At 47.3% G+C, this 18,596-nt stretch overlaps 1 long non-coding RNA gene across 1 annotated transcript; it reads right to left on the bottom strand.

Moving 5' to 3' along the window:
• Positions 1 to 340: 340 nt before the first annotated feature.
• Positions 341 to 18,278, bottom strand: LOC134158158 (uncharacterized). Its single transcript, XR_009962617.1, has 3 exons — positions 17,454 to 18,278; positions 1,193 to 1,857; positions 341 to 1,008 (listed from the first exon to the last, which is right to left on the bottom strand). It is a non-coding gene; the product is annotated as an uncharacterized LOC134158158 (long non-coding RNA).
• Between the last annotated feature and the right edge of the window lie 318 nt (positions 18,279 to 18,596).

Below are 18,596 nucleotides of genomic sequence, written 5' to 3'. Positions count from 1 at the left end.
GGTCTGTAGGGACAGGACAAGAGGAAATGGCCTTAAACTGACCAAGGGGAGATTTAGATTAGACATAAGGATGAAGTTCTTTACTGTAAGGGTGCTGAGGAGGTGTCACAAGCCCAGCCCAGAGAAGCTGTGGCTGCCCCATCCTGGCACTGTTCAAGGCCAGGTTGGACGGGGCTTGGAGCAAGCTGCTCTAGTGGAAGGTGTCCCTGCCCGCGGCAGGGGGCTGGAACTGGATGAGCTTTAAGGTCTCTTCCAACCCAAACCATTCTGTGACTCTATGCTTGCAAAGGCAGTGGGATGAACACTCTGCTCACCAGTTTGGGTTATGCTGCTGCCACCAACATGAGCCCACATCCCTGCCCATGCCACCCTCTGTGCCTCACTCACCTCATTTCCCAGACCCTTGCAGAAGTTGTGGGGAAGAGAGCACTGGACTGTCCAAAGCAATCCGCTCACAGCTCCCTCCTTGGCTCACATGTCCCTGTGCAGATCAGCCGTCGCATTTACACAGGGCATTTGTCAGCACTGCTCCACCAGCTCATCTGTGCTCAGCTCACCCAGCAATCCTCTTCATGGCCCTGTGCAACCAATGATGGTGAAAACTCAAATCAGTGATGCATAGGAACAACTGAAACTGGCTTCCTCTTCATTCATGACCCCCAAAGTCCTCTCCCCCTCCTCTCTGTTTTCAGAAAGGGAACATTTTAAAGACTAATTCTCTTAGGAGGAGCTCTGAGCAGGAGAAGGGAACAGTTCATACTCATAAGAGCTTCTCTGGCTTGGCTGCTGTTCACTCGTCAATCAAATGGACATCCGTGGGCACTCGTAAACAGCTCTGAGATATCTGAGAATGCTGAATGTCAGTGAACTGATGCTGGTCAGCTTGATGGCCAAGTGTAGTGGAAAAAGAGCATCAGCACATGTTTTGGCTTTTAGGTGTTCACTTCATGTTTGTAGATGCTTTGACATTTAAAGCAGGTTTTCCACTGGCTACATGGAGCTTATTTCCTCCTTGTCAAATTAAATAAAAAAGAGAAAAAGCCCTTTTAACTTTAAAGAAAACAAGGTTTACCTTTTCCACCCTGCCAAGAAATCAGATATAAATGACTTGAGATGCAGCCTGGCTGCCAGTTGAGGCTGTCAGCAGCCACTTGCAGAAGAATATTGCCTTGGTTCATAGGTATCATGTCACTTGTCTTAAACATCCTCTGCTTTACTGGCACTGCTATGCTTCTGTGAGTGGCAGAGTAACGTGTGCAGGACTTTGTGTAGGTGCTGGTCTAAAAGCAGTTTAACAGAGTGCGAGCTCTTTCCCTGCTGCTGCTCCTTGGGCAATACCAGAACCTGCTGTTGGCAGTGGAGCAGCTCATCTCGTCTTCAGAAGCCCATATTTTAGGAGACCCAAAATGCAGGGGATTGGTGAGAGAAGCTGGGGATGTCAATTCAATCTCAAGAGTCTGTGAAGAAGAGAGATGTCAGAGAAGTCCATGAAAAACCATCATGTTAGAAGGGATGTGGTACCGATGCCAAATCTGTGTTTGCGTGCACCAAACTGCCCCTCTGAATCCAAAACCATGATGGTACAGGAGAGTTTGGGTTTACACCACAGCACACACAGTTTCCCGAGTGATTGAGTCTTTCCTGGTTGCAATTTGTCTTCTTGCTAAAGGGAAGTTATTTCTAGATAACCTATGGAATTAGTTATTGTCCTGTTGCTCCTCCGAAATAAAACCTTTGTGAAGTAAGCAACAGTCCTGAGCTCTGGGAGCCAGGAGCAGAAATCAAAGTGAAACAGCATCAAGAGCAGTTCTCAGTTCTTTAAAGCACTAATGTTGCTCCCTGGGGAAGAGTATTCATCTGTAATGAAAACCATATTGCTTACACCTTTATGGCTGCACAACTCAGTCTTCTGTGAGACTGACTCACCTCTGACGCCTCCATGATGGGAGAGAGTAGAAATACTTTCCTCCCCAGCATGAAGGTTCACCCCAGGCATTCCCAAAGCAGCAGGTTATTTTTTGTGCTACTGGTCAGGATTTGCCTCTGAGATCAAGGCCACAGCAGAGGAATGAAGCCCTGAGCAAGTTAAAGAGCTCCACAGCATATCTGAACAAGCTCTACTGTTTTATACCTCCTGCATTGAGACATCAAGGGGAGCACATGGAGACTTCATGGTCCTTAGATCACAGGTACTACCACGAATCTCAAGGATTCTTCAGGGAACAGAAGGAAATCCCCTCTAACTGTGTTGTGACACTGTCACAGCCTCCTGCCCACACAAATACTGTTCCTTTTATGAGAAGGAAACCTTTTCTTGTTCAGCAAGAAAATCCTTTAGCTGCAGCATCCAAAGAGCAGGTTCTAAACACTGGTGGTGGAAGGCTGGAGCTTGATCCAGCAGCGCTTCTGCAGTACCAGACATGGACACCAGCAGCTGAGGAGTACCATCATATCTTGGACACAGATGCAGAACCATCAAACCCCAGCACGCTGTTTTCTCTTACACCTCCTCCCTCTTCCTGTACACTCTATTCCATAACGTAAGACCAGAAGAGTTGGAGGATGACCCTTCCTTCACCAGTCTCATTTTGAAAACCAATCTGTACCACTAACATGTGCACTGATGATGCAAGTGAGAAGTTGCCATTTTGAGCAACCTACATGTTTTGCTAGAAAACCCAGCAAATTTCCAAACTCTGCCCTGGAGACTCTTGTGCAGCCATTAATAAACCAGGCAAAGCCTTTTTCTTACACTGTCTGAAGCCTCCAGGGCTATGTGAACATATAAAAAGTGACCTGTTAGCAAAACACTGTTCCATTCACACATGAACGGCCAGGCTAGGACCAGGAATACTCCCACACTGTGATCCAGCAGTATTTTCATAGAATCATAGAATGGTTTGGATTGGAAAGGACCTTAAGATCATCTAGTTCCAACCCCCCGTGCCATAGGCAGGGACACCTCACACTTGACCATCTCACCCAAGGCTCTGTCCAGCCTGGCCTTGAACACTGCCAGGGATGGAGCATTCACAACTCCCTTGGGAAACCCATTCCAGTGCCTCAGCACCCTCACAGGAAAGAACTTCCTCCTTATATCCAATCTAAACTTCCCCTGTTTAAGTTTGAACCCCAACCATCCCATTCCAACTGTATGAAGATTTTAGTGAGGGATGGGCTTCTGTGCCACCACCAACCTAAATTCTGTGCTGAAAACTTCCACCCAAGCAGGGAACTGCAAATGAGCTATGGGAAGGTGGTGATTTTTGAAGCAGGGTGTTGTACCCACGTCAGGGACAGGCTGTTCCTAAGGCAGCCAACCTGTCTGGTTGTCATAGCCAGGCATCCTGTCTCTGACAGCAGCCCATAACAGATGCTTAGGGAAGATATAAATGCCAGGAAAGCCTGTAGTGAGACTTCCCTAGAAATACCAGAGACTTCCTGGACCAAAAATACTATCTCCATATTCAATAGCTCTCAGCAGATTTTTCATTCACCACTGTGTGCAAGAAAAATCGCGTGGAAAAGCATCTTCTATTGTTCTAAAAACTGCTACCTGACATTTTAATCTGATTCTCCCCAGTATAATAGCTACTACCTCATCACTGTCTCTGTGACAGGACCTGGAACCCCATCCTAGCTGGTTGGACCTTGTACTTGGCCCTTTGTACAGAAGCTGCTCTGAGCACTCTCCTTACCTTCACCAGTTCTGCTATAAGCCACCAAGCGACCCACCAAAACCTTCAAACAGCCAAGAGCCATGTTGTGTATCTCAGCAGCGAGGGGATAGATGGCTCCAGGAATCACTCAGGTCCAAGATGACCGAGGCTCCCCAGGGCTCCTTCAGTCGTGTTATGAGCCAGAATGGCCCTGACGAGCCCCCTTACAAGAAAATTTGACTTAAATATAGAAGGTGGCAAGAAGATGGACCAGGAGAAATGCTTCTTTGTCCTTTTGTGTTCTCAAATCTGGTAGACTGTGGAAGAGACCCCCCCAAGAAAGTCAAGGCAGGACCATAGCTAGTAATGTCTTGCGACAAGTGCATAAAGCAGGAAGGAATACACTATAGATCAGTGCTTCTCAAACCGGTTTTTGCCAAGGCTGTGCAGAGTAAATTCTGTGTTAGCACATCCACTACTGAACACTGAGAATTATTGTCTATGATAACTGCAAATGAGGTCTCTGATAGTGACGCTCGTGAAGGTCAAGCTCTGAAAAGACCTACCAATTTTCTACCATTATGACTGAGATAGTCAGATCAAGTCAGCAATGTCTCAAATTACAGCTGCCCCAAGCACCCCCCACAGGAGAAGAGCCCTGCCTGATGAAACCACGGCAATAAGTGATTCAGATGCAGGTAACCTTCATTTCTTCTGACTTTGGTCAGGCCTTAAAAACACTGAGTCAGGTTTCAAATCAGCATAACCTTTTGCCGTCTTTTTTTAGTGAGTGAAGATACAATCACCCAGCAGAATGATGACACAGAAATCTGCAGCAGAGGATCAAATGTGCAATAATAAATCGATACTGCAGCCACCTCCTACCATTGATAGTGCTTAGTCATTTCTCCTTTCACCTCCCGTGTGCAGCCCTACCTCTGCTACCCCTTCCACTGCTCCTTACCCTGGGACATCCCTAACATGGTCTCAAATCTGGCTGTGCTCTAAGGGAACTGCAGCAACAGGGCACAGTGTGTCTTGTGGCTGAGCCTGCGCTCTATGTGCAGGTGTTATTTTAAACCATCATGCAAAAGGATGCCGTTCCCATCAGCCAGGACATGTCTGAGCTTCTGTGAGACAAGGCTTTGCACTTCAACAGGCAGAAAACGTAGCATATTGCTGTCGCTGTGACAATACCCATGTGCGGTGAATGCTGTAGCACATTACATTATGGGTTAAATAAGCACACAGCTATAACACAAATCAAAGTAGCCCAGAGCAGATGTTATTTAGATGGTGGACATTTTCTTAAATCAAATGTTTTCTTTCCCATATTGCTATGAGGAGGCAGAGCATGTCAAGTCAATCTCAGCTCACCAGAGACTGACTTAGCTGCTCTGTCACAGTCTGCATGGCTGCAGGACACATCACCAGCTGAATCATCTAGACTCAGAACAGGGCTTCTGCTTGTATTAGTTTGAAGGATCTGACCTGCTCCCCATGCCTGTACTGTTGTAGCAGTAGACAAAGTTGGGGCACCCACAGGGTTGAGCTTTATGGACAGGGAGGAAAAGAGCAAGAGAAGTGAAGGTTCAACAGGCACAGAAGATATAATGCAGAGAACAAGTCATGGATCCGTTGGCTGTGCTCCTTTCCAGCCCCAGGGAAAATCACATTGCGAATCTCCAGCAAGTGGTGGCGTTCATCTCATGGCACTGTACTGCTTGGCTCTCTGCCTGAGGTGTGATTCCCCTCTTGCCTCTGGAGCACAGCTTGCAGAAGGGACCAAGACCAAGTTTTGTCTACACAGACCTAGAAGCTTCCTGAGCAGCCAAGGATGGACTCTGAGGGTGAGTGGCTCTGGCTGAGCTGCTGTTGCATGGGGCTGTAAAAGCAAGGAGTCTGTTCCTTGCAAGGAGAGAGAGAGGACATATGTTCCCTCTCTGGAGGCATCTGGAGGTTTGTTAGTAAGCCAGCCCTTGCCTTTTGGTTGTTCTGCCCCCTTAGCCTTCAAGCCTAGCCAGGCATCCCGAGTCTCTACCAGACACAAGCAAATTTAAATTAGATTGCAATTAAACTTGCTGTTTAAACAAAACCTGATGTTAATGGAATAGAATCTGTTTTCTCTTTATCCCTGCTCTAAACCAACCCACTGAAAGAAATCGAGGGAGCAAACCACATCAAGAACAGAATATAGCTGGGCACATATCCTGGAGAATCAAGCTGCACCTCAGCCCAGGAAATCAAACATGATTAAGCAGCTGAGATGAATCCCCCAACGATATGCATGCCGTGTTGTCAGTGGAGGATGAGGAGCTGGAGATCTTATTCACAGGCTGGCTGATTCTAGCATTACTGCGGGTGCATTTCCTAACAGCCGGCAATCCGGGTTTCTGACTCCACAGCAGGTGGTACAGAGCATCACATGCTCTGCTAACTGTGCTCGGCGCTCATGGGCTGACCCACACCTGGAGCAGGACTGGTGCTTCCCCTGTCCTCTATCGCAGCAACCCACCTGTGAGCTCCCATTTCATTTCAGCATCAAGCATTTGTGTTCATGGGAGATGTCAAACCCCTACATGGCTCCTTACCTTTAGCACATGCCTTGTTCTTGCTTTGCACATATCAGATGAGACCATCTATAATTCTCCCTGCAAAGATCATTTTGTTGCACAGGCACTGCCTAAAGCCCAGGCAGGAAGGTGGATGTTACACCATTAAGGAAGAGAAATTCTTTTCCACAAGGAAAAGCATTGGGCTCAAGACCTTACAGCCCTTATACTTCCTTCCCTGAGCTCTCAGATGGCACTGGCTTCCTGTCACAGCATTACTGGTCTCTCACCAGCTCTGCTCTCCTTCTTCTGAGATACTTTCATGATATCTCTACCCAGCCATCTTATCTCAAATGGCATCCAAAAGCTCTTTCCCTTTCCCTTCCCCTTCCTCTTCCCTTTTATCTTCCCCTTCTCCATCCTCTCTTCATGTCCAACACTGCCTGCTCTCTAGCTTAGCATGGGGATTTTCGCGATGCCATAACATAACATGCCTTTGCAGCATGTGAAATCCCAAAGGGACCTCTGGTGCCACAGCTATGCAAGCAGGTGCCCGGGATAAGGCACCAAGAGGCACACAAGTCAATCACCCACACATGTGTATGCTTTGGTTTGCGTCTTTGTTTCATATTTTACAGGGAAAAAGGCTCCCCTTGCTAACAGTTCCTAAACAGAAGCCTAAATCACAGCCTCAGCCTGTCTCCTTTATGCCAGCACAGGCACTAGGTCCTCAGCCTTGTCCTGCCAGTAACGGCCCACAAACCCCTGCTGAAACAGGTTGGAGAGCTTTAGGAGCTAAATCCTCCTCCTGGGTTATAAACAAGTTTCACAGGACGGCTCAGAGCCTCAGCAGCTGGAACAGTGATACGCTGCCATGTGTGGCACATGAAGCGCTAACACGTGTCCATAATGGATTTGCTGGGATGCGTTTCATGTTTCCTCCACCTGTTGCCCCTATTGTGGAGTCTTCCCTTCCCTAGGGTTTTGTCTTCATAACTCAAGATGCCTGTTTGTGGGGAAGCAGAGCTCGGTTGACCTTTCTCTTTGCCTTGTCTCATCCTGAGAGGAGAGCTCAGCAATTCCCAGGAGCAGGATGCATGGTCTGGGGAGAAGGAAAACAGCCACAGCCTCTTCCAAGGCTGTTAAGCTAATCAGATGATTGATAACTTGCTGTTTGCACCCTTAAAAGATACCCAGTTCCACCCTCCCTGCCATAAGAATTTCTTCCTTATATCCAATCTAAACTTCCCCTGTTTAAGTTTGAACCCCTTACCCCTTGTCCTATCACTACAGTCCCTAATGAAGAGTCCCTCCCCAGCATCCCTACAGGCCCCCTTCAGATACTGGAAGGCTGCTATGAGGTCTCCACGCAGCCTTCTCTTCTCCAGGCTGAACAGCCCCGACTTTCTCAGCCTGTCTTCATATGGGAGGTGCTCCAGTCCCCTGATCATCCTCGTGGCCCTTCTCTGGACTTGTTCCGACAGTTCCATGTCCTTTTTGTGTCTTCGGAAAGCCTTGGTTTAACCGGCTGGAGGAGACCCCACCACCGGTCCCTTTGTGCGAGGAGGGAGGCCAGGCTCAGGCCGCCGCACTCGTCACCGGAGGAGGAGGAAGCCGCGCTCCGGGTACCAGCGCCTACGCTGCGTTGGGCAGGCAGCGGCCGGGGCGCTCCGTCAGCCGGGAGTGCGCACGGGGCGCGGGGACCAGCACAGCGCCAGCGGCACCGCGGCTGCTCCGGGAGGGCACCGCTGCATCACAGCCTCGAGAGCAGCCACCGCGGTGGTCGCGGTGGTTTGTGCGACGTGGCTGATGCCACATGGACTGAGGGGGGCTTGAGGAACCCGCCTCCCTCTCCCCGCGGCTCAGCACCCCCTTGGCAGCTCGGTCACTTCCCCTTTGTTTCCCCCATCCCAAATCACTTCCTCTGCAGGCAGTGGTGGGGCTGTGCTCTGGAGATGACCCAGGTTTCTGCACACAAAAATCCATCCAAACCCAAACCACAGCCTGGGTATTTTTTTTTAGCAGGGCTATTTTCAACCCTAACAGCGCAACAGAAGGTGAAATGACACGTTGCGGCGGAGCTGCTGTGACTGAAAGCGGGAAATGCTCTTCCTCCCATCCCTGCTTGTCCCTGTCACTATCAGCTCTGGGAGAAGTTTCTATTGCCTCTTTTGTGCTGGTTTTGGGGCTTGTGAGACCTGCTTCAGCTCATTAACCCCGCAAAAAATGAGCTCGTTTGACTTTTAGGTTATTTCTTTCACGTTGAGGACACACTTTGTAACATGCTAAAAAACCCTCCAGTGATTTCAGTGATTGGACTCACAGCATAGGCCACCCATGGCTGCCCTGTGCAGTGGCAAGACAGCACACATCAGTGGGGAGGCAGGATGGGAGCAGGGCTTGGGATGAGGAGACCCCCTCAAACCTGCTTCATATCCAAAGGAAATGCTGGCAAACAGCAGCCTGGGTGCACCACCAGCTGTAATGACCCCAAGCCAGCTTGTTTTCTGCAGGAAATAAGGTGTGTTTTGTTCTTAACATCAGAAGAAAACCAGCCAGACTTAGAAGAGCACAGACAACACAGCAAAGCAACCTGATTTCTAAAAAACTACTTAAATTACTGCCTAAATATCCACATTTGGTTGCTGCATGTGGCTGCCCCAGGAATGGAGCAACCACAGCTTCTCTGGGCAACCTGTGCCAGCGCCCCAGCACTCTCACAGGGCAAAACTGTTTCCTAATGTCTAATCTTAATCTATCCTATGTCAACTTAAAGCTATACTCGTCGGTTCCCAGTGCAACAGTGAAATACAGAGCTTTTCAGAAAGGTCAAGGGTGAAGTTCATGACTGACAGTTAAATAAGTGACCAGGCCTGGTGCTCTTCACAGCTTGCTCCAGTAGTGAAAGGGAGCGCTGGGATTCGTGCCCTGGCTGTTCTGCACAGGGGAAGCACCAACTGCCCTGATGTCCCCACTGCAGCTCTGTTGCCCTCAGCTACCCTGTGGCCTAGCTGGGCTGCCACAACAATTATGTCTCCCAATCGTCTGATCATCATTCCAGGTTACTAGCAGGTTACTGGCTACTAGTGGGATGGCCTGGGGTGCAACCACCCCATGGGTACCATGCTGGGATGCTCACCCATACACATTTAATCTGCTGTAGGTGCCTCCAGATGTTTGGGTTCTGGAAAAAGAAACACCCCAAACTAAAATTAGGTGACCAGGCAAAAGCCCTATGTTCTATGTTGCTACAGATTCTCACTTTGGCTTCTTTTGGGCTCCAGGAGCCCATTTGCCCTCGTCTCCCAAACACCATTATAGAGTTGAAACCTCTGTGCAAAACCCTGGGTTTGGGTTGCTTTAGTCCCATCAATAATCGTTGAATAATTAAAAACTAAACCTGAAGAATGTTGAGTGCTTCCTTCTCTTTCCTCTTCCTCCCAGTGATACGACACATTGCTAAGATCATTAGTAATCATATAACATCTGATTTTCATGTTTGTTGTTGCTGTAATATTTTTGCCTTTAAAAATTACAAGACTTGGCTTTTCAAGAGAGACTGGGGGTGTGTGGGAGAGAAGCATGCATCCTTGCCAGGGCCCCAAGTATATGCTGTGGAGCTGGACTGCTGGAAATCTCCCTCACCCTCAAGGCTCCTGTTGCAGCTACCATCATTTCTGTTTTGCATAGGATCTATTTGGTCATTGGTTATGACCTCCTTAGTCAAGAATGCCTAAGACAGTGGTACTGCTTGCTTTCTTTGCCTCTTGGAAAACTTATTTAGTAATTCAAAGGGCTCTTCTGCATTTGAGATGTATGTACCAAATTTCCCACATAACCCAGACCAGAAAATTTCACCAAGTGGTTAATAACAAAATAAGAAGAGAAGATAGAGAAAGCAAATCGCTGTGACTTTGAGGAACTCCTGATTACTCTTTATTCTGAACACTAGGAGACAGATATCCAAGTGGCTGGACAATGCAGTGGCAGCACCCTTACTTTATTACTGGAGTGGTGCTGAGCATGATTTGTTGTCCTGGAGGTGCCTTAATGCAAAACAAGAGTATGTTGAGCATCAGTATATATATACCAGACATCAACAGCAAACACAACTGTCTATGCAGAACCCTGTTAGAATTCTGCACTGGGGTGCTTCCTTGTCAGTCATGCTTTGATCATCCGATGACTCATTCTTCATACAATACCAATTGTCTTTAAGGTTTGCCCTAGTCTTTGGTGACCCAGTCACTGCCCAGATGTCTTGAAGACAGACTGCATCACAGAAAAGCTGCATAAACACCAAAAAGCCCCCTCAAACAATGATTGAAAGTCATCTAAAAGCCTGATAGAAGCATAGAGCATTCCCAGGCAGGAGAGCAAGCCTTCTCTGGAGGATTACATTAAACCGCTTACTCAGCTGTACCAGACTTTGTGGTACAGCACTGTGCTAATCCTCACCCAGCACCTCATGCTATGGGAAGTGATGCGAGTACTCAGTGTGTAATAAAACCTGCAGTCAAACAGCGCTGCCAGTGCATTATGAAGTCTTATTATGGATCAGTCTTACAGCTGCCTTTAATAGAGCTGTTAACTAAGGTGTTTGACTCACATTTGAACAAGCTGTGGTCAGATATCCACAGAAGACCAGCTCAGGAGCTCTTTCTGAAACAGATCTTTCTCTATCTGGGCATGGCCAGCATTCACAGCAGAGCCCCTCTGTTGCTGCCACTTCTTGGCATGTGACAATCCAACTATGATGTCCCAAGCAGGGCTTCCCAGGTGATGTAGAGATCCAGTCCCTTTGCATCAGAGTGGGAATGAGTCACTCTGCTCCCCCACCTGAGCTTGAAATCCTCACCCTTCATTTTATTATTCAAAACATTTGCAGTTCTGCAGAGGAGGGTTTGCTGATATTTCAGAAATGAGGAGACAACTGCTTCATGATCTTGTAACTAGGGAGCAAAGGAGAGCTCCTTAGAAAACGGGAAAGGATTGTGGGGGAGTTGCACATTTCCCACCCAACTCCTGTGCTTTCTGCATTACAATTCAGTAGCTTAACCAAGGCTTCTACCACAGCTCTTCTGATATAAGGTGTTTTCTGGGAAACACATCTTGGAAATCAGAGCAATCTCTACGACCTTTAGGAGGAGTTAATACCAAAAGTAAAAGCACAGGTTTATCATTCATAGGACTGAAAAATGTGGGCACAGGAAGCCTTGAAATTCAGAAACAGGCCACCAATGAACAATAACCCACCTGAAATCTCTGCTTTTTGCTGCGGTCTTTGGAGGGTTTAGCTATCGGCATTTTACTGCTTGTGCTTCAACCCCCAAGCAAGGTGAGTGGTGTTGCAGTGAGTACTAATCAACTTTCCTGCATGCTGCTTTGGGAAGGAAAAATAGAAATGATTGTCCCATATGGAACAAATTAGCACGTACCTCTAAACATATTGCTTCCTGGTCTGTGTACTGTAAGGCCAGGCACAGCCACAAAACTCATGTAGTCATTCTGGCCAAGCTGGGGTTGAGGTATGCAGGAGACAGCAGACCAGAGAGCATGTCCGCTTCTTCTAACACCAGTGCTTTGCCTGAGCAGGAGTCACGGGGCTTTTCTCAGGCAGTAGCATCTCATCCAAGGAAATCCCCCCCCAGCTCTGTTTGTATCCTGCTCCTTGCAGCATGCTGGGCTTTGCTTTGCAGTCCCTCCATCAGTTGAAGGGTCAGTTGGACCCAGCTGGTCTCTTTCAGGTGGGCATGAGGCAGAGGAACAAACAAATAAATACGCAGCTGATGTTTTGTGGTAGAGCTCACAGTCTCCTCAGTCTCCTTTCCTCCCCCTGCTCTCAGCATTTTGTATGAACAAAAAGCTGTCAGATATAGGTACTGGAATCTGGTCACTCCATCCAGCACGAATGGCTCTGTTCCGGTTTTATGATGCTGCATTTCACCCACTCAGGGGCTTTGGTAGAACAGGACACCTAAAATACCTTCAGCAACAAAACAAAACCCCCAGCTGTAGACAGTTCTCTATCACGTTCACTATCACTGTTGGGTGTGCTTTTTGCTAGGGAGCTATTTTTCTCTTAAGGGAAATAGAAGCAGCACAAGGTCTGTTAAATAAATCTTTTCTATCCAACTGTTAAATTGTCTGTGATTTGTCATTGTGACAAAGCCACACTGGACTGGTTACAGACTCCATTATAAGGAGACAATTGTCAAGAGTCACCTTGAAAGCAATTAATCTTACCGAAGTCTTTAGTTGTAAATGCATGAAATGATAATATGCTAAGCTTAGGGGTGCTTCATTTGCTGCTGAATACTGGTAATAGGATAGGACTTGTGTCACCTTATTGATCTGTGTTTACACACCACCACTGAGCAGACAAGCTTAAGGAAAGGACCACATTTCCTTTGATAAGAGGTATGCCAACTACTTCCCAATGGCCTGACAAAAGGGAGGAAGGGAATAAACATGCTCCCTTTGAATCAGAGGTCTCCTTTTCATTTAAGTCAGAAGATTTGCAGGCAGTATCCTCCTCTTTGATATACTGCCTCAAGAATACCTGGAGGGAGAGAGCCCATCTGAGCAGAAAAGACTAGGGTGCCATCTTCTCCTTAGCCCTGCCCATACCTAGCCATATTCCTCCAGAAGGCAAGTGTATAGGGAATTAAGTACTTTTTTTCTCATAGCATTACTTCCCTAGCAGCTCAGTTTCCTAAACTGATTTGCTTTCCAATGCTAGTGCTGGCTTGAAGGAGGGAGTAAGACCACAGCAGCCCTGACTTACATTTGCATGAAGATGCTGTGATGTTGCATGTCCCATTGCTGTGTCTGTTAAGGCTACGCCCGCTTCAGGTGCCCATATGACCCAGAACAGAGACAAAGAGCTCTTCAGGAGGAAGGACTGCACTGCCTTGCATGCATGGGTGAGCCAAACACTGTAAGCAGCCTGGAAATACAAATCAGAAAGCCATCAGGGCTCTGGCTAGCAAATCCGGAGAGAGCCAGTCATTCACTTCTAACTGAACAGTGGGGGGGACCAGCAGTGTAAGTCTCCATTCATTCACATCCTCTTTCTCCCCTCCTTCTCCCAAGAAAGTAAATGCCACATCTTTTGTGCTTCTTAAAATATCCCTTGTTAACATAATGAGGCCATTGACAGTAACCTCAGCTCAGCATCCTACCACGATTCTGACAATTCAGCAACATCCTCACTGCTCCAAGGAATTGGAAAACACAAGCAGTGCGGAAAACACAAACATCAATGTGCAAAACAAACACATCTAATGTATCAGAGCAGCAACAAAGAGCCTCCAGAGACTGCAGGGAAAGCACCTATTTGTTGTGGAGAGCAAACCCAAGGGGCATAATGAGCTGGTGAGGCACAGTTCAGCTTCTGGGGATTCAGAAGGTAATTAAGGAAGGCAGAAGTCAGCAGAACAGCATATTACACCCTGACTTTGTTAAAGGCGTCAGCACTCACCCCCTACTGAGAAGTGCTCTCTTTCCCTCCACCCCCGGCACATTTTATTACCAAAACCCAGGGTCATCTCACACAAATGGAGAAGTTAATTTTAAAACCTCAAAATGCAGCTTGGAATCTTAGACTTTCTGTGCGGGAAACGTATAGAGGAAACAAGAGAAAATCAAGTAAGAAGGAGGTTGGTCAGACCGTGACATGAAATGAAACTACAGCTGCAAAACTTCATGGGTTTTTATGGCTGGGGGAGCCCACAGCAACATTTTGGTCTCCTGCCAACACAGGCAGAGGCACGAAACCCACCACCATATGGGTAGATCAGCACATATCTGCCACAGGTTCTACTGAAACCAGGCCTGATACCTGGCGCCAGTACAGCTCTGTCCTCAGTCCAAAACAAGTGTTTGTTTTAAACATGAATCAAAGAAAAGCCTGTCTACAGCTGGTTGTCTCAATATACTGATTGGAATGGGATATATCTTACACTGAAGAGCATGCAAAGCTAAGGGGTTGTTTTCAGGCTAGTATGGTTGCACAGTTCCATGTTTTAAGGTCCTTGGAGTTTTGGTAGGAGACCTTGTTCTTGCTCATTTGCCTTTCTGTTTTCAGTTATAGCTAAATACCCTGTGTGTGGCCGAAACTGGACAAGAAACAATATTGTTATGAGAAGGAGTGATCTCATGGCATTTCCGAGCAGGCAGGGTACCAGGCACTGCAGCAGTGTGTTGCCATTACTGCAGCAACCGGAATATTAGGAGAGTTTTCCTGAATGACACAATATGGAGAACAGCAGGCTTGCCTATGCTGCTTTGCAAGGCCAGCACCACATGGCCCAATACATCATCCCAGATGAGGCCAGACCCTCTTTGCAAGCTGACTTTTCCAGAAAAGAGGAAAAGATCAAAGCTGTGGGAGTACTTTTAAATACAGAGAGAGCTGCCTTGCTCTGTTCTGCTGCATGAGAGGGACTTTGTTGGAGAATTAATTGCTTTTATGTCAAGAGAGTAACCTTGCAGTGCCTCCACCCCATTCCCAGCCAAGCTGACCTTCATTACACCTTGACTCTTTCAGCCCATCTGCCTATACATTAGGACAGATGGGTTACACCCTTTCCTTCTCCTGTAATGCGCATGAACATCTCCGCAGTGCTGTTGGCACATAAAAGCTTTTGCCCTTTCTGTTTCCCTCCCTAGATAATGAGCCATCTATTAAGGAGGCAGATGCAGTTTTAGCTGGTGATATCTTATGTAATTATGTGGGTGAACAACAGAGACAGAGAGAACAGAACATGGTGGAAACCAAGGAAAGCCAAACAGGCTGAATTGCCAGAGCCCTGTGAGCTGTAATATCACCAGTGCTCTTCCCCTTTCTTATGCTCCTGCCACTGGGGCCTTCAAGACAAGGTTTGTTCCCCACACTCCCAATCAGCCCTTTTCCCACACCTGTAATCTATCAGACTCTTTAAATAAGCCTGGAAGTCCAGCTTTTCCCATCAGTGTCAAGTCCTTACATCAACCAGCTCAGGACAGCTGGACATCAAGCAGTCAAGTCTTAGCCCTAGCCTCCCAGAGGAACTGGGTTTTGTCTGAGATTTGCGTGTTTTATCAATCCCCCACTCTTATCTGTCAGCCAAATAACATCTTTCCACTCACTTGATTTCTTTGGTATAATGTCCACCATGTGTTTGTGTGCTGCTCCTTCGCCTGTGCCTGTATTCACCTGGACTTCCAGATGTTCTCTGGTCAAAACTGGTGCGGCAAGGCTGCCACCCGTACTCAGCCAGGGAATATTGCAGAGGCCCTCTTTGAGCAGAAAAACAGCAATACTGGTACCAAACAGGGAATAAGCGTGGAAGAAACACAAGAAGCTAAAAACATTCTTCAGACTTCGGCGATGTACGGCTAGAACAGTCACAGGGGGATTTGGGTCCCAAACACTGCTTTGCTTCTGTGAAGATCTGTGATTTGTTTTAGATGTGGGCGCAAATCCAGCCCAACTCTCACAGCCCCCTGATCTGAATGATAAGTTTGGCCTTGGGGTGAAAAGTAAGGGTTTTGGGTTAAGTTCCTGCAAACTGCTACTGACCTTACCGTTTTGTTATTTTTACTCCGGTTACTCACCCGTCCCTACCCTAAAGCTGACATAAGCTTGGCGCACAGACCTCTCCTGCGGGATCCACTTGTAGCTGCCAGTCCTGCACGCACACACACACATTAAATCTTACCTAATGAATAATTACCAGGGGACTGGGACATTTCATTCGCCTGATAACAGCACACACCTCAGGGAATGAAATAACGTTTTGAGGCTGGACACAAATGGATGTCACGGTTTACATTATGTGATGGTCATTGCAAAGCCCAGACACAACATGAGGAAACAGGTAGGAAAAAAGTGCCCTATGGGCTGGAGTCTGTATATTAACCTGGGAATAGGCAGGGTTTTCTTGGAAGATTTTATAATTCAGGACAGCAGTGCATGGGTGAGATGAAGTACTGCTGCTTTCACATCACAGATTGGAAATTCATGCATAGATGTGAGAAATGACATGCACAAGATTGCAGAGGAACTTGGTGGCAGAGCCACAGACTCTCCTTTGCACCTATTTCTTGATGCTTTACCTACAGCATCTTCCCTCTTACTAGTGGTGGGTGAACCAAAGAAGGTCAGAGGGGAGCTTTGCTTGCACAGGCATAGCAGGAGCACTAAAGGTCACCGAGGCAACAGAAGCTGGAAATCCTGCATGGGACATGTCATCTCTGGCCTTGGGGTTACATCTGAGCCTCCCGCCCAAGGAAATAGGTGCTGTCTTGGGATACTCACTCCAGGGAGCTGTTACACTGCCTCCTCTTCCGCAGCAAAAGTAGATACAATATCTGACCTGCCCACTACATAGCCACAGACAGCCCTCACATCAAATGTGGATGTGTCTCCCTGTTCTCCTCCTTTTCATTTCATGCTGGTGAAAAATACTCTGCTGATTACACTGGAGTCTACTGACCCACACATCGGAGTGATGAAACTTCTCCTTCACCTCACCCAGCCAATGCACGTGCACCAGGATGTCCTGGGACCAGCTTGAGGGCCGGAGGGGCAGTTTGGTTTCCATTGTTCACTCCCACATCAGCCTCTTGGACAAAGATGCAAAGAAACTGGTGCCAAGTGGAAGAGGTCAGAGATGCCGGCACACACTTGTCAGACTGGATTTGCAGCGACACTGTGTTTCTAACTCACAGGCCAGCAAACACTCTGCTGCTGCTCCAGGGTTGTGTTTCCTCCTGCCAGATGGACCTAGATCTGTGCTAGATTTGCATTCACTAACACACTGTAGTCTTTGCTTCTAATTTCTTGCATGGCTGCCTCCTTTGCCCACCACGTTAGAAGGGGATTTGAGTCCAAAATGTGAGAGCATCATGCAGGAGGCAGAATGATACTGGGGAAAATAGCACATGATGCTGTAAATAGAGACTACATGGGAAGGAACATTCAGAAAGGCTGAATTAATACGTTATGGACAACTTTACATTTGAATACAATTTAAATAGGTTCACAGAACACATAAGTGAATATGTTTTCCGATCTCTAAAATGGATAGTCTATAAATAGACCTCTAAGCTATTAAAAGATATTTTAAAAAACCATTAAAGCATCAAAAAGACATAAAATTGTATTTATTCCTCAAACTCTCCACAAAAATCACTACAGCCTTTTTTTCCGCCCTTTGAAAAACAATGGGAAACAAACTGTTTTATCTTACTGTACCTGCTGTTAATGCCTTTATGGGGGAGGGTAATTGCTAAGCACATCGTGTTGAACAATTTGTTACTTCATTAGAGGAACATTGTCATTCTTTGGAGATGGCAGAAGAGAATTCCCCTGTATGACCTTTTGGAAAGTGGAATCAGTGACATTACTGAGAAACCAAAGTTGAGAAGCTTAAAAACAGACTTAAGAAGGGTTTCCCATGCCTCCTGAAAAAGACACAACACGCACTTCCACCAGAGCCGAGCTAGCTTATTCCAGCCCTTTTTAGACCATTAATGATTTGTGCCTAACTAGCACAGCATTCACTGATGAAAGCACTGCAGGGCTCCTGTGCACAGCCCTGCTCTCGTCATCACAGCAGTACAGGACATAACACCGTGGGCTGCCTGTACTTGGAGAGATGATCATGAGCTCGATTGTGTGCTACAAACAAAGGGAGAGCCATTATCAGACCCTGTCTTGCCAGGCTGCATGAAAAACCGCCTCTGCAAATTGCATAATGCCCCTGGATGTTCCCAGCAGTGCCATGGCAGGCCCACGGGGCTGGCGCTCGGACAGGGAGGAAGCTGGATCTCCTCCCTCCCACCCTCCCAGCATGGGAAAGCTCAGGAGAGCTGTTGTGTAGGCAAAAAAAAAACCCTCACTTATCTCCTGGGAAAGAGCTGTGCTGCTCTGGAATGACGTCTGATGCACAGAGCTGTGGTCATGGATCAGAGGGAGCCTGGCATGGTGGCAAGATGCAGTGCAGAACTTCAGGAAGCATCTAGAAAGGGAAACAGGAGAGACGTCACACTTGTTCTTGTGTGTTTGTCACATCCATGTCCCTCAGCCCACGCTCATCGTGTTCATTGAGACAGTGCACCCCAGTTTTGATCGGTCCCTGTGCATTTTAATAAGAAGCTATCTAAAGAAGAGGTAAACAGTGCAAATACAAAGCCTGTGTATAAAGAAGAACCCATCTCACAGAGCACAGAAGAGGTGTAGTCTAACAGCACAGCAAAGCTGATGTGGTACCTTGTTCCCTGCTGTTTGTGGGTTGGATGAATATCTGTATCTGCACCAAGGAGGGATGGGAAGCCAAGTGCAGCTGGGACAGAGAGAGGGGGCTGCCTGATTGCCTTAGAGGTATCGTCAAAATGC

The sequence above is a fragment of the Pezoporus occidentalis genome, unplaced genomic scaffold (assembly GCF_034315485.1).
Source record: "Pezoporus occidentalis ecotype Australia unplaced genomic scaffold, CSIRO_AGI_Poc_V1 ctg127, whole genome shotgun sequence".
NCBI lineage: Eukaryota > Metazoa > Chordata > Aves > Psittaciformes > Psittacidae > Pezoporus > Pezoporus occidentalis.
The sequence above is the reverse complement of the archived record's forward strand: the minus strand, read 5'-3'. Positions and strand labels throughout refer to the sequence as shown.